Source organism: Phocoena sinus, chromosome X (assembly GCF_008692025.1).
Source record: "Phocoena sinus isolate mPhoSin1 chromosome X, mPhoSin1.pri, whole genome shotgun sequence".
Lineage (NCBI taxonomy): Eukaryota > Metazoa > Chordata > Mammalia > Artiodactyla > Phocoenidae > Phocoena > Phocoena sinus.
In genome coordinates, this window is record NC_045784.1 from 58,521,369 (window position 1) to 58,538,116 (window position 16,748).

Consider the following 16,748-nt stretch of genomic DNA (forward strand, 5'->3'; position numbering starts at 1 on the left):
GTCCCCTGCATTGGCAGGCAGATTCTCAACCACTGCGCCCCCAGGGAAGCCCCAAATTCAAGTTTTGTACCAGTTTACTTTTAAAATTCATTTACTCAGTTAAATTTATTCTAAACTTATCCAGTTCTGACCATGCACAAAACTCTTTTCTTGGGGTCCACTTTCCACAAACCTTCCATCACTTAGCTTCTTTTAGCACAATTCTAACTTTCAAGTTGTCAAATATCTGGAGAGGTTATTTTTAGATAGACAATTCCTAAAACATAATTATTCCTAAAAAGTTCACCCAAAGCTCTTCTCTCATTTGCATTTTCTTTCCTTAAAAGTTTCGTCACATTGAGTTACTTTCCTTGCTGACAAATTTATAACAGATATAACTAGATTTTATTTAGCTTATATTAAACCTAGGCACAATAAAGGTATTACAGTTAATGTTGATGACTCTATAAAGACATGTCTATATTAATTAGATCAACAAACTTAAACATTAATACCAGGTATTAATTTATTGCTGAATATTTTCCAGTTCACCTGAACCTGAAATTAATTCTGGCCAGTTATATTCTATATTTTTCAGAATTTATATAAACACTTAACTTCCTCTAAGCCAATTAAGTAGAGCTCACTAACAAATTTTGATAATACCATCCTAAAGGTATTATCAAAGGTATTTGATAATACCTTACCATAAGGTAAGGACATATATATAATGCACACAGACATACAGACAAACACAACCAGAGATCTCATAGCTTAACAGAACCAGAATTTCCCATTTCACAAGGCAGAATGGCCATCACAAATCACAACACAGAACACAAAGTATAAGACACACACAGCCTTGGCTGTCCTAATTAGGCACTCCCTTAAATACCAGATTGCAGTCTCTCAGAAAACCTCCTACAGAGACACAAAACTTCAGATCTGAGTACTAACAGAGTAAACAGAAATATCTCAGGTCTTCAAAGCTTTCAAAGGGAGGAAACGAGGCCAGGTTGAAAGAAGAGGGGAAGGAGGAGAGGGACAAAAGGGTGGCCTTACGGACATCTCCTGCCACCTGCAGATGCCCAGGCACTACTACATTTCCCTGGGCTTCCAGGAAGGGAGGAGGGGAACTCGGCCCTACCAGAAACCAGAAACCAGATACCAGAGCAGAATTAGAATTCTCTGCTCACTGGAGGTGATCAGGCTCTGACCCTCAGATCAGGCTGAGGCCCTTCAACCAGACTCCTGTTTCCAGGACCAGGACAGAAGAAAAAAGGGTATGATAGGAGGGGTTGAAAAGAGGAAAGAGAGAGGGAATGGGAAAGAGGTCAGTAAAGTCTCTTGTTCCTTATCCAGTCGGGGCACTCTGTCCAGTCGTCCTCATCAGGAGGAGACCAGGGACAAAATGGTCTTAGTTGCAGCCGCTGAAGTCTGGTCCACTGGCGGGTCAGCTGGTCCCACGTACCTTGAGTGGTAAGACTCTTCTGGCTATCCAAGGTCCTCTGTGCCCTGTGAAGACTCAGGGGGAGGGGTAGGTTTAATTCTAGAAAGGTTTACCCAACTAGTGATCCCCTGTAGTTTTACTGAAGTAGTAGTGCTGAGAAGGACCTGGTAAGGCCCCTTCTACTTAGGCAGTAATTGATCAGAGGGGGACCCTTCCCTCCATGTTTTCAGAGGACACATCTCCTGGCCGAACCTGAATGGGGCCCGTTTTCTGGCTGGAGGCCCACAAAACCTGATTTCCATATTCTGCAATTGCCTTTTGGACTAGTCCCAGATTAATTAGGTACTTAATAAGCTCACTGTTTTCAGTGTCCACCAGAATATCAAAGGTTAAAAAGGGCCTGCCATAAGTCATTTCAAAGGGGCTGAGCTTTATTCCTGTTTTAGGTGCCACCCTGATTCTCAGGAGGGCTATGGGTTAAAGCTTTGTCCAAGGTTCTGATGTCTCTTGACAAAGCTTAGCCAGAATTCTTTTTAAAGTTTGATTTACCCTTTCTACTTTTCCTGATGATCGAGACCTCCAGGCAGTGTGGAGATGGTAGCAAATGCCTAGGACAGTAGAGATTTGTTGTGTTATCTTAGCCACAAAAGAGGGGCCATTATCACTTTGTAAACGTGGAAGCCCAAACTGAGGGTTTCTTTCTTTTAATAATGCCTTTATTACTTCCTGAGCTCTCTCAGTCCTTGTTGGAAAGGTTTCTCCCCACCTGGTAAAAGTGTCTATAAAAACCAGGAGGTATTTATGTCCCTGGGAGGATGGCATCTGGGTAAAGTCTTTTTGCCAGTCTTCTCCTGGATAAGTTCCTCTTTTTTGGATGGGCTGAAGGAGGGGTGGGGGCCTAAGTTTTCCCCCTGGGTTGTTATGGTGGCATATATTACAGGCATTCGTGACTTCTAAGATAGTTTGAGAAAGACCTATGCCAGAAAAACTTTTTCCACCAGGCTAGTCAAAGCATCCCTCCCCAGATGAGAAGAGTCATGGAGTGATTTTAAACTTTTCCATTGTAATGCTCTGGGCAGCATTACTGTTTGTTCCTTAATCCACCACCCAATGGGGCCCTTTTGATATCCCTTAGTTTTAGCCCACTTTACTTCTTTGTTTGTATACTGGGGTGGCAAAAGCAGGCTGGGGGTTGGTACATGGGGAAGAAAGGCAGCCTGAGTTGAAGGGGTTTTAAGAGCTGCACTCTTTGCTGTTTTGTTGGCCAGGTTATTTCCTTTTACTATGTCCACATCCCCCTTCTGATGTTCCTTACAGTGGATAACTGCCACGTCCTTAGGGTCTTGTACTGTCTCTAGGAGTTCTAAGATCTCCTAGAAGCACTGGATTGGGGAGCCCTGTGCTGTCAGGAGTCCCCTATGTTTTCAAATGGCAACATGTGCATGTAACACCAAAAATGCATACTTAGAATCCATATAGATATTGATCCTCTTGTCTTTTCCTAGCCTTAAAACTCGAGCTAGGGCTATAAGCTCAGCTTTTTGTGCCAAGGTCTGGGGAGGAAGGGCACCAGCCTGTATGATCCCATGTAAATCTTCTATGTCATACCCTGCTTTCTGGATGCTGTCGTGTATGTAACTACTTCTGTCCGTAAACCGGACAGCATCAGGGTCCTCGAGGGGCTGGTCCTTAAGGTCAGGTCTGCTAGAGTATACCTGTTTGATAGTCTCAGTACAAGAATGAGCTAATACCTCTGGGTTTTCTATTGGCATAAGGGTGGCTGGATTTAAGGTCTGACATACTTTAATGGTTACTTCAGGAGAGTTGAGAAGGAGGGCCTGATATTTTGTGAGGTGGCTTCCAGTCAGCCATTGATGTCCCTTAATTTCTAATAACCCCTGTACCTGGTGTGGGGTTAATACTTCCAGTTATTGACCCATGGTGAGTTTTGTGGCCTCTTCAACTAGCAGGGCTGTGGCTGCCACAGCTCTCAGACCGTCTGGCCATCCTGAGGCCACTGAGTCCAGTTGCTTTGAGAGACATGCCAGTGGCCATGGAATTGGCCCTACTTTTTGGGTGAGAACTCCCAGGGCTATTCCCTATTTTCCTGAGGTGACAAGAGTAAAGGGCTTGTTAAGATCTGGGATCCCTAAGGCTGGGGTGCTAGTCAGGGCAGTCTTAATCTGATCAAATGCTCTTTGTAAATTTCCTGTCCAACCTAGAGGTTCCATGTCTGGTCCCTTCAAAGCCTCATACAATGGTTTTGCCATGAGACCAAATGCGGGGATCCAAATCCTGCAAAACCCAGCCATTCCTAAGAAGGTTCTGAGCTGTTTCTTTGTACGTGGTGGTTGAAAATGGAGGATTGCTTGCTTATGCTGGGTTGCAAGGTTGCACTTCCCTGGGCTTAGAACGTGTCCCACATAAGTGACTCTCTGGGAGGAAATTTGGGCTTTCCATGGGGATACTTTCTATCCCCTTGAGCCCAGGAAGTTAAGGATCTGTACAGTGTTTTGGTCTGAGGCTTCCTTTGAGGGGCTGCAGATAAGGAAGTCATCTACATATTGGAATAATGCCCCTGTCTCTAATTTTAGTTCCCTTAGTTCCTTAGCTAGGGCATTGCCAAACAGGTGTGGGCTGTCCCGGAATGCCTGAGGAAGGACAGTCCAGGTATATTATTTGGTTTCATTAGTGTCTGGGTCAGTCCATTCAAAAGCAAAAAAGAAATGAGAATCAAAGCGAACACTTATACAGAAGAAATCATCTTTAAGATCAAGGACTGTAAACCAGGCTGTGTCCTTAGGAATCTGAGTAAGGATTGTGTAAGGATTGTAAGGATTGGGAACAATTGGATTAAGGAGAATTACAGCTTTATTTATGATTTGAAGATCATGGACCATTCAATATTCCACACTTGGTTTGAAGACAGGTAGGCTTGGAGTATAACAGGGAGATTGGCATGGCACCAAAAGCGCTTATTTAATGAATTTTGAAATTAGGGGTTGGAGACCTCATGGAGCCTCTGGTTTTATGGGATATTGGCACCTGGAAGGGAAGTTATTAGTTTCCTTTAAGGTGATTTTATAAGCGTGACAAACTTTGCCTTCCCTGGGATTCCTTGACCCCAGACATGTGGATCTATAAGTTTTTCAATTTCTGGGGGAATATTTTGGGTTGGACTGTCCATGTTTTGTATAATACATAGTTCAGCCAAAAACACTCCTTGGCTTTGGTCTTCAGGGAGAGTAAGAGTTGCCCCCAAGGCTGAGAGAAAATCCCTTCCGAATAATGGGCTGGGGCATTGAGGCATGACAAGAAAGTTGTGAGTCATACGAGTCTTTCCCCAGGTATAAGTTAGAGGGGTGGTGAAATGTTTGTGTTTTGGCTTTCCTTTGACCCCGACAATAGAGCAGGTTTCAGGGGCAAGGGGCCCAGCATGAGAAGTCAGGACAAAATAAGTGGCTCCCGTGTCCACTAGAAATTGGACCAGCTTACCTGCCATGTCAATGGTCACCTGCGGTTCCTCCTGTGTGATGATGACTGTCTTCTCAGGAGCCTTGGGAGGCCCCGGGTCCTGTCAGTCAGCCACTTCCATGACTGGCATAGGGGAATTTCCTTGCTCCCTTCAGAGCTGGGGGCATTACTTCTTCCAGTGACCCATCTTCTTGCAGAGTGGGCATGGAGTTTTGGGTGTAGGCTGGGACCTGTTTCCTTAGTATTCCTTGCTCCAGTGTTTGGGACTCCCACAGCTGAAACAGGCTCCTTTCCTCGGTGGAGGTCTGGGAGTACTTATGGAGTGACGAGGAGGTGGGTTAGGTCTTGTCATGACAGCTGCCAAAAGCCTGGCTTGCCGTCGTTCCTTCCTTAAGTCATGCTGTTCCTTCTTTTCCTCCTCAGCCTGGTCTCTATTGTTAAAAACACTGAAGGCTGTGTCAGTGAGAAGGTTGAAAGGGGTTTGGGGCCCCTTGGCATGCTTTTGAAGCTTCCAATGAATGTCAGGGGCTGATTGGCAAATACAGTGGGTTGCAAATACAATGTGTCCCTTGAAAGTATTTGGGTCTATGTTCGTATATTTTCTGAGGGCATCTACCAATCAGGCCTGAAATAGGGCTGGATTCTCATCTAGGCCTTGGGTGATCTCTTTAACCTTATCATAATTAACAGGTTTAATCATGCATCATTATATCCATTCAATGAGGCAAAGGATCATGTGATCCTTACTAGTGATACCAGGCTGGCCTGGTTGATAGTCCTAATTGCGATCCATTAGAGGCACTTCTGTCAGGCCCACAAGGTATCAATGTGTTTGGGCAACATGTAATCCATCAGCATATGTTTGAGCCTGTGCTCAAATATGGGGCTTTTCCTCACTGGTGCAGCAGTGAGAAATGACAATATTTACATCCTTCCAGGTAAGGTCAAAGGAAAGAGTCAGTACCTAGAATTCTTTGGTGAACTGGCTAGAGTCCTCCGAGAATCTGCCTAAGCAGGTGCAGCATTGTCAGACAAGGAAAAAGGGATGTGGACTCTGGTAATTCCCTAAGGCCCACCTACTACTTCCTGAAGTGGGCAAAGAGGCTCTGGCTGCATTTCTGTTAAGGAAGGGTAAAGAGGCTTATAGGGCGAGGGAGAGGCTGAAGATGGTGGAAGAGTGTTGGGGCTTGTGTCTTCTGTCTGGGGCTCCTGTTCTTCCAGGGGTGGCACTAGAGAGGAGCTTTTGTGCAGCCCAAATGGGTGCCAGCCAGCAAGGTTCCCTAACATATGACTTGCATAGCTCCAAGTTTTCTCTTAGGACCATAGAAGCCTGTACATAAGGAAATTCTGTCCATTTCCCCTGCCTTTTGCAAAAGATGTCTAACTATAGTTGAGGCTCCCATTTTCTGTCCAGGCCTCATTGTCCTCAAGTTTATCCTGGGGCCAGGCTTCGTTACAAAAGAAAATGAGCTTTTTTCGTTTTAAAGAATCTAAAGAAAACTTGTCCCAGTGACTCAAAATATACCCAAGGGGTGAGTCTTTGGGGATGGAGGAGGTGTTTCCCATCATTCCTTCAGGGAGAGGATGCTCTTATAACAGAGAGGAGCACTAGCATTAAGAGGTCCCGTGGGGGCTCTCTAAGACAGGACTGGTTCCAGGCGTCCCCGTCCACCTAGCCCTGTTGACTTTATCCACAATGGGGGTTAGCTGCTCCCCCATGTGGCAGTCCTGTTGGCTCCAGCGTCATGGGGCCTGTGTCCTATCCTGGCATCCGTGGTATCCAGGATGAGTGACCTTTCTGAAGGTTTCTCTATAGATTAATCCCTGTGTTCTGGGATATGTTCCCCTGGAACGGACATCCTCATGGTTCTAGGACCTATCTAAGTCCCAGCCTTTTTCTCTAAAAAGGTGGTAAGTTTCAGAAAACAGGCACTGGCCATTAAGGGAGATGGTTTGTGAAAAAGAAAAAAACCCCTCTCTTTACCCTTCATTTTGTGGGTGGCACCCCTGGGGCCTTGGTGCCATTCTCATCCTCACCCCTTCCCACACATGCTCCGGCCAGCGGGCAGTGGGGCTGGGTGCAGGGGTGGATATGGCAGCTGAGGTGGAGGCACCATGACTGTAGTTAGGGGGATGGAGGGCCCCATGACCCTGGAAGGACACTCCCAATTGTGTGACCTGGCAGAGGCACACACAGCAAATGGAGGTCATTGCTCAGGCATGTATCCCCAGGGCATGGCCACATGCATGACCCACCCAGCTTGAGTTGCCTGCCCTGCCCTAGCAGGGCAGGATGGGGGTGGGGTCAGGGCAGACCCTGGAGGGAGCTGGTCAAACACCAAGAGACAGATGGTGAACAATGGTCCCACCACCATGAGTCCCAACCACGTGACATAGGACCATGCCCCTCCTAACACCCGGGGGTATGTGCACAGAGCACCTACAATGTGAGGGAGCTCCCAAAGAGATTGCAGCCACCATAACCATGGCACAAACTCTAAGTAAGGCTGTATTTCATATTTTTACACAATTGGATCTGTTGGCAGTTAATTAAATGGTGGATAAGGCAAACCCAGAGGTCAAATATCCTATGGTTCAGGTCCCTAGCTTCTTGTGAGGATGGCTGGAAACTTTCCCTGACATGCCCGGCACATATGTAACAGTAAGAAGTGGAAGACCTAGCAGAAAGTTTGGAAAATGCCTGGAAGATTTATTTTTCCCCATTTCCAGCAGAATAAGGCATGAGATAAGAGTGGAAAGTAAGAGTGAGGTATGGATGCAGAGTTGAGACAAGGATGGATAGGCATAGGTGGACCAATGATAAGCCTATGAGGGTAGCCGCGAGGAGGAGGTGGTGTTATGCTTTTAACTGTGTGCCTGAAATCATTGCGTGAAAATTGCCTTGAGGTGTGCAGGCAGACGTAGCATCTCTCTAGTCTGTTCCACAACCCACTTTTCCTCTCACAGGAGACTTCTTTTTCATAGCAAGCACCCTGATGGCTTTTAACTACTCGTCTTGCACCCACATTCTTTCAGCAATAGGTCTGAAAATGAGACAAACTATAAGAAAGAGGGGGAGAGAGACAGTGGGGAAGAGAGATGGAGATGGCTGGAGGTAAGGCCATGCCTCTCCCTCTTGAGAGTAACAGCGGGAAGTAAGGCAGTGCCTCTCAAGCCCAAGGGAGGTGAGAGGCTAAGTCTGAAAAGGCAGCAGAGAGTAAGAAAGCAAAAGAGAGAGAGAGTAAGGGAGCGAGTAGGAGAGAGTGGGAGAGTAATGGTGGGAAGTAAGATAATGCCTCTCAAGTGCAAGGGAGGAAAGAGGCTAAGGCTTACCAAATTCTCCTGGCTGGCTCGCCAATATATCCCTGGTGAATTTAAGGTTCTTGCCTCGTGAAAGAATTTGGAGATGAAGCAGGAAGATTAAGAAAGTAAAGTGAGAATTTATTTAAGCAAGAATATGCTCTCAGAGGGAGAGTGGGCACACAGGTGAGGACCTGTTGTCCTGGGTTTCTCTGGTGAGCTGGTTATGAGGGGCATACAAATGAAGGGGCAGAATATTCACTGGGGAAGGAGGGGTTTGGGGGTCGTATTCCCTGATTTTCATCCCAGCTCCATCTTCCCGAGGGTAGGAGGGATTTTTGTCCTTATTTTGTCCTTATTTTGTCCTTATTTAGCTTAGGTCAGAAGTATCATGGTGTCAGTGTATGATGGATACTTCTTATCTGTAAGGCTAATTTTATTGTAATGAGAGCAAAATGAGCAACAGGTCACATTCAAACATAGGGGATTCCTGTCTTTCCCCACCTTTCTTTGCTTCCAGGACACTTATCACCTAAAAGGTGTGGTTTCCTGTCAGACTGGATGTTCCTGCCTTTCTTTGTCTGCCCATGGATGCTCGCTGTTTACAAGATGTGTGACTTACTGCTACCTGGCCACTGCCCCCATTTCTCTGCTCATATCTAGCTACCTGTCTGCTGTAACAGTATCTCTAATCAGAGCAGCCTTTTGAGGTTGGCAGTATTATCCTTACCTCACAGTCGAGGAACCTAAGACTCAGGGAGGTTAAAAAATTGCTCAAAGTGACATAGTGGTGCACCCAGGACTGAAACTCAGGTTCTATGACTCCATAGTCTCCTATATCTGTTTCTTGTCTAACTAAAAATATGTCTACCCACTCAAATGAAACTAAGCCAGGTCAATCAGGCAGATTAAGAGGATGGTGGGAAACTGAGTTTTCAGCTTTGTGCTGGAGACTACCTATTCCCATTCTCAGTTTGCAATCTACATGGAGATAAAAAATTCCCTACGCCGCTGACACACATAATAGTTGAAATACATCGTGGTTCTTTTTTTTAAAATTTTGTTTCTTACATCTTTATTGGAGTATAATTGCTTTACAATGGTATGATAGTTTCTGCTTTATAACAAAGTGAATCATTTATACATATACATATGTTCCCATATCTCTTCTCTCTTGCATGTCCCTCCCTCCCACGCTCCCTATCCCACCCCTCTACGTGGTCACAAAGCACTGAGCTGATCTCCCTGTGCTATGCGGCTGCTTTTCCCTAGCTATCTATTTTACATTTGGTAGTGTATATATGTCCATGCCACTCTCTCACTTTGTCACAGCTTACCCTTCCCCCTCCCCATATCCTCAAGTCCATTCTCTAGTAGGTCTGTGCTTTATTCAAGTCTTATCCCTAGGTTCTTCATGACATTATTTTTTTTCTTAGATTCCATATATATGTGTTAGCATATGGTACTTGTCTTTCTCTTTCTGACTTACTTCACTCTGTATGACAGATTCTAGGCCCATCCAACTCATTAAAAATAGCTCAATTTCATTTATTTTTATGGCTGAGTAATATTCCATTGTATATATGTGCCACATCCTCTTTATCCATTCATCCGATGATGGACACTTAGGTTGCTTCCATGTCCTGGCTATTGTAAATAAGGCTGCAATGAACATTTTGGTACATGACTCTTTTTGATTTATGGTTTTCTCAGGGTATATGCCCAGTAGTGGGATTGCTGGGTCATATGGTAGTTCTATTTGTAGTTTTTTAAGGAACCTCCATACTGTTCTCCATAGTAGCTGTACCAATTCACAATCCCACAATCAGTGCAAGAGTGTTCCCTTTTCTCCAAATCCTCTCCAGCACTTATTGTTTCTAGATTTTTGATGATGGCCATTCTAACTGGTGTGAGATGATATCTCATTGTAATTTTGAGTTACATTTCCCTAATGATTAATGATGTTGAGCATTCTTTCATCTGTTTGTTGGCAACCTGTATATCTTCTTTGGACAAATGTCTATTTAGGTCTTCTGCCCATTTTTGGATTGGGTTGTTTGTGTTTTTTTTTTTGTTATTGAGCTGCATGAGCTGTTTGTAAATTTTGGAGATTAATCCTTTGTCAGTTGCTTCATTTGCAAATATTTTCTCCCATTCTGAGGGTTGTCTTTTGGTCTTGTTTATGGTTTCCTTTGCTATGCAAAAGCTTTGAAGTTTCATTAGGTCTCATTTGTTTATTTTTGTTTTTATTTCCATTTCTCTAGGAGGTGGGTCAAAAAGGATCTTGCTGTGATTTATGTCATAGAGTGTTCTGCTTATGTTTTCCTCTAAGAGTTTGATAGTTTCTGGCCTTACATTTAGGTCTCTAATCCACCTTGAGCTTATTTTTGTGTATGGTGTTAGGGAGTGATCTAGTCTCATAATTTTACATGTAGCTGTGCAGTTTTCCCAGCACCACTTATTGAAGAGACTGTCCTTTCTCCACTGTACATTCCAGCGTACTTTATCAAAGATACGCTGACTATATATGCTTGGGTTTATCTCTGGGCTTTCTATCCTGTTCTATCGATCTATCTTTCTGTTTTTGTGCCTGTCTTGATTACTGTAGCATTATAGTATAGTCTGAAGTCAGGGAGCCTGATTCCTCCAGCTCTGTTTTTCTTTCTCAAGATTGCTTTGGCTATTCGGGGTCTTTTGTGTTTCCATACAAATTGTGAAACTTTTTGTTCTAGTTTTGTGAAAAATGCCAGTGGTAGATTGATAAGGATTGCATTGAATCTGTAGATTGCTTTGGGTAGTAGGGTCATTTTCACAATGTTGATTCTTCCAATCCAAGAACATGGTATATCTCTCCATCTATTTGTATCATCTTTAATTTCTTTCATCAGTGTCTTATAATTTTCTGCATACAGGTCTTTTGTCTCCTTAGGTAGGTTTATTCCTAGATATTTTATTCTTTTTGTTGCAATGATAAATGTGAATGTTTTCTTTTTTTCGGTATGAGGGCCTATCACTGATGCAGCATCTCCCATCGCAGAGCACAGGCTCTGGACGTGCAGGCCCAGTGGCCACAGCTCACGGGCCCAGCCGCCCCATGGCACGTGGGATCCTCCTGGACTGGGGCATAAACCTGCGCCCCCTGCATTGGCAGGCAGACCCTGAACCACTGCGCCACCAGGGAAGCCCGGGAGTGTTTTCTTGATTTCACTTTCAGATTTTTCATCATTAGTGTATAGTAATGCCAGAGTTTTCTGTGCATTAATTTTGTATCCTGCTACTTTACGAAATTCATTGATTAGCTCTAGTAGTTTTCTGGTAGCATCTTTAGGATTCTCTATGTATACTATCATGTCATCTGCAAACAGTGACAGCTTTACTTCTTCTTTTCTGATTTGGATTCCTTTTATTTCCTTTTCTTCTCTGATTGCTGTGGCTAAAACTTCCCTAACATGTTGAATAAGAATTGTGAGAGTGGGCAACCTTGTCTTGTTCCTGATCTTAGTGGAAATGCTTTCAGGTTTTCACCATTGAGGACGATGTTGGCTGTGGGTTTGTCATATAGAGCCTTTATTATGTTGAGGAAAGTTCCCTCTATGCCTACTTTCTGCTGGGTTTTTACCATAAATGGGTGTTGAATTTTGTCAAAAGCTTTCTCTGCATCTAATGAGATGATCATATGATTTTCCTCCTTCAATTTGTTAATATGGTGTATCACATTGATTGATTTGTGTATATTGAAGAATTCTTGCATTCCCGGAATAAACCCCACTTGATAATGGTGCATGATCTTTTTAGTCTGCTGTTGGATTCTGTTTGCTAGTATTTTGTTGAGGATTTTAGCACCTATGTTCATCATTGATATTGTCCAGTAGTTTTCTTTCTTTGTGACATCTTTGTCCGGTTTTGGTAGCAGGGTGATGGTAGCCTCGAAGAATGAGTTAGGGAGTGTTCTGCACTCTGCTATATTTTGGAAGAGTTTGAGAAGGATAGGTGTTAGCTCTTCTCTAAATATTTGATAGAATTCGCCTGTGAAGCCATCTGGTCCTTAGCTTTTGTTTGTTGGAAGATTTTTAATCACAGTTTCAATTTCAGTGCTTGTGATTGGTCTGTTCATATTTTCTATTTCTTCCTGATTTAGTCTTGGCCATTGTGTATTTCTAAGAATTTGTCTATTTCTTCCACGTTGTCCATTTTATTGGCATAGAGGTGCTTGTAATAAGCTCTCATGATCTTTTGTATTTCTGAATGTCAGTTGATACTTTTCATTTTTCATTTCTAATTCTACTGATTTGCGTCTTCTCCCTTCTTTTCTTGATGAGTCTGGCTAAAGGTTTATCAATTTTGTTTATCTTCTCAAAGAACCAGCTTTTAGTTTTATTGATCTTTGCTATTGTTTCCTTCATTTCTTTTTCATTTATTTCTGATCTGATCTTTATGTTTCCTTGCCATCTGCCAACTTTGGGGTTTTTTTGTTCTTCTTTCTCTAATTGCTATAGGTGCAAGTTTAGGTTGTTTTTTTGACATGTTTCTTGTTTCTTAACATACAATTGTATTGCTATTAACATCCCTCTTAGAACTGCTTTTGCTGCATCCCACAGGTTTTGGGTTGTCATTTGTTTTTAGGTATTCTTTATTTGGTCTTTGATTTCTTCAGTGATCACTTTGTTATTAAGTAGTGTATTGTTTAGCCTCCATATGTTTGTATTTTTTACAGATCTTTTCCTGTAATTGATATCTAGTCTTATAGCATTTTAGTTGGAAAAGATACTTGATACAATTTCAGTTTTCTTAAATTTACCAAGGCTTGATTTGTGACCCAAGATATGGTCTCTCCTGAAGAATGTTCCATGAGCACTTGAGAAAAATGTGTATTCTGTCATTTTTGGATGGAATGTCCTATAAATATCAATTAAGTCCATCTTGTTTAATGTATCATTTAAAGCTTGTGTTTCCTTATTTATTTTCATTTTGGATGATCTGTCCATTGGTGAAAGTGGAGTGTTACATTCCCCTACTATGAATGTGTTACTGTCGATTTCCCCTTTTATGGCTGTTAGTATTTGCCTTATGTATTTAGGTGCTCCTATGTTGGGTGCATAAATATTTACAATCGTTATTTCTTCTTCTTGGATCAATCCCTTGATCATTATGTAGTGTCCTTTTTGTCTCTTCTAATAGTCTTTATTTTAAACTTTATTTTGTCCGATATGAGAATTACTACTCCAGCTCTCTCTTGGTTTCCATTTGCATGGAATATCTTTTTCCATCCCTGCACTTTCAGTCTGCATGTGTCTCTAGATCTGAAGTGAGTCTCTTGTAGACAGCGTTTATATGGGTGTTGTTTTTTTGTATCCATTCAGCCAGTCTGTGTATTTTGTGGGAGCATTTATTCCATTTACATTTAAGGTAATTATCGATATGTATGTTCCTATTCCCATTTTCTTAATTGTTTTGTGTTTTTTATTATCGGTCTTTTCCTTCTCTTGTGTTTATTTCCTAGAGAAGATCCTTTAGAATTTGTTGTAAAGGTGTTTGTGGTGCTGAGCTCTCTCAGCTTTTGCTTTTCTGTAAAGGTTTTAATTTCTCCATCAAATCTGAATGATATCCTTGCTGGGGAGAGTAATCTTGGTTGTAGGTTTTTCTCCTTCATCACTTTAAATATGTCCTGCCAGTCCCTTCTAGCTTGCAGAGTTTCTGCTGAAAGATCAGCTGTTAACCTTATGGGGATTCCCTTGTGTGTTATTTGTTGTTTTTCCCTTACTGCTTTTCATGTTTTCTTTGTATTTAATTTTTGACAGTTTGATTAATATGTGTCTTGGCGTATTTCTCCTTGGATTTATTCTGTATGGGACTCTCTGTGCTTCCTGGACTTGATTAAATATTTCCTTTCCCATATTAGGGAAGTTTTCAAGTATAATCTCTTCAAATATTTTCTCAGTCCCTTTCGTTTTCTCTTCTTCTTCTGGGACCCCTATAATTTGTATGTTGATGTGCTATTGTTGTCCCAGTGGTCTGTGAGACTGTCCTCAATTCTTTTCATTCTTTTTTCTTTATTCTGCTCTACAGTAGTTATTTCCACTATTTTATCTTCCAGGTCACTTATCCGTTCTTCTTCCTCAGTTATTCTGCTATTGATCCCTTCTAGAGTACTTTTAATTTCATTTATTATGTTCATTGTTGCTTGTTTCATCTTTATTCCTTTTAGGTGCTTGTTAAATGTTTCATGCACTTTCTCTATTCTATTTCCAAGATTTTAGATCAACTTTACTATCATTATTCTGAATTCTTGTTCAGGTAGAGTGCCTATTTCCTATTGATTTGTTAGCTCTGGTGGGTTTTTATCTTGCTCCTTCATCTGCTGTGTGTTTTTCTGTCTTCTCAGTTTGTTTATCTTACTGTGTTTGGGGTCTCCTTTTTGCAGGCTGCAGGTTCGTTTTTCCCGTTGTTTTTGGTGTCTGTCCCCAGAGGCTAAAGTTCGTTCAGTGAGTTGTATAGGCTTCCTTTTGGGAGGGGGACTAGTGCCTGTGTTCTGGTGGATGAGGCTGTGTCTTGTCTTTCTGTTGTACAGGTCCACGTCTGGTGGTGTGTTTTATGGTGTCTGGGGACTTATTATGATTTTAGGCAGCCTCTCTGCTAATTGGTGGTGTTGTGTTCGTGTCTTGCTAGTTCTTTGGCATAGGGTGTCCAGCACTGTAGCTTGCTGGTCGTTGGGTGAAGCTGGGTGTTGGTGTTGAGATGGAGATCTCTGGGAGATTTTCACCATTTGATATTACGTGGAGCTGGGAGGTCTCTTGTGGAGCAGTGTCCTGAAGTTGGCTGTCCCACCTCAGAGGCACAGCACTGACTCCTGGCTGTAGCACAAAGAGCCTCTCATCCCCACGGCTCAGAATAAAAGGGAGAAAATTTAAGAAAGAAAAAAGAAAGAAAGAAAGAAAGGATGGAAGGAAGGAAGAGAATAAAAGAAAATAAAATTAAGTAAGGTAAAATAAAATAATTAAAATTAAAAAGTAATTATTAAGAAAAAAGTTTTTTTTTAAGTAACAAAAAAACAAAATACCGACGGATAGAACCCTAGGACAAATAGAGAAAGCAAAGCTATACAGACGAAATGTCACAGAGAAGCATACATGTACACATGCACAAAAAGAGGAAAAGGGGGAAAAATAATAAATCTTGCTGTCAAAGTCCACCTCCTCAATTTGGGATGATTCCTTGTCTATACAGGTGTTCTACAGATGCAGGGTACATCAAGTTGATTGTGGAGATTTAATCTGCTGCTCCTGAGGCTGCTGGGAGAGATTTCCTTTTCTCTTCTTTGTTCGCACAGCTCCCAGGGTTCAGCTTTGAATTTGGCCCCGCCTCTGTGTGTAGGTCGCTGGAGGGCGTCTGTTCTTCGGTCAGACAGGACTGGGTTAATGGAGCCACTGATTTGGGGGCTCTGTCTCAATCACGCCAGGGAGAGGGAGGGGTACGAATGCTGAGCAAACCATAATTCAATAAGTGTCATGTACCAAAATGTTCATTGCAGCTCTATTTACAGTAGCCTGGAGATGGAAACAACCTAACTGGCCATCATTGGATGAATGGATAAAGAAGATATGGCACATGTTTACAATGGAATATTACTCAGCAATAAAAAGAAATGAAATTGAGCTATTTGTAACGAGGTGGATAGACCTAGAGTCTGTCATACAGAGTGAGGTAAGTCAGAAAGAGAAAGACAAATACCGTATGCTAACACATATATATGGAATTTAAGAAGAAAATGTTGTGAAAAACCTAGGGGTAATACAGGAATAAAGACACAAACCTATTAGAGAATGGAGTTGAGGATATGGGGAGCGGGGAGTGTAAGCTGTGACAAAGCAAGAGAAAGGCATGGACATATATACACTTCCAAACATAAGGTCGATAACTAGTGGGAAGCAGCTGCATATCACAGGGAGATCAGCTTGGCGCTTTGTGACCTCCTTGAGGGGTGGAATAGGGAGCGTGGGAGGAAGGGAGATGCTAGAGGGAAGAAATATGGGAACATATGCATATGTACAACTGATTCATTTAGTTATAAAGCAGAATCTAACACACCATTGTAAAATAATTATACTCCAATAAAGATGTAAAAAAACAAACAAACAGCAGAATACACACTTTTCTCAAGTGCTCACAGAACAGTCTCCAGGATATTTCATAGCTTGGGTCACAAATCTAGCCTTGGTAAATTTAAGAAAATTGAAATCGTATCAAGTATCTTTTCCAAACACAACGCTGTGAGACTAGATATCAATTACAGGAAAAATCTGTAATAAATACAAACACGTGGAGGCTAAATAACACACTACTTAAGTACGAAGAAATAACTGAAGAAATCTAAGAGGAAATCAAAAAGTACCAAGATACAAATGACAGTGGAGACACAATGACCCAAAACCTATGTGATGCAGCATAAGCAGTTCTAAGAGGGAAGTTTATAGCAATAAAATCCTACCTTAAGAAACAGGAAACATTTCAAATAAACAACTTTACCTTGCACCTAAATCAATTAGAG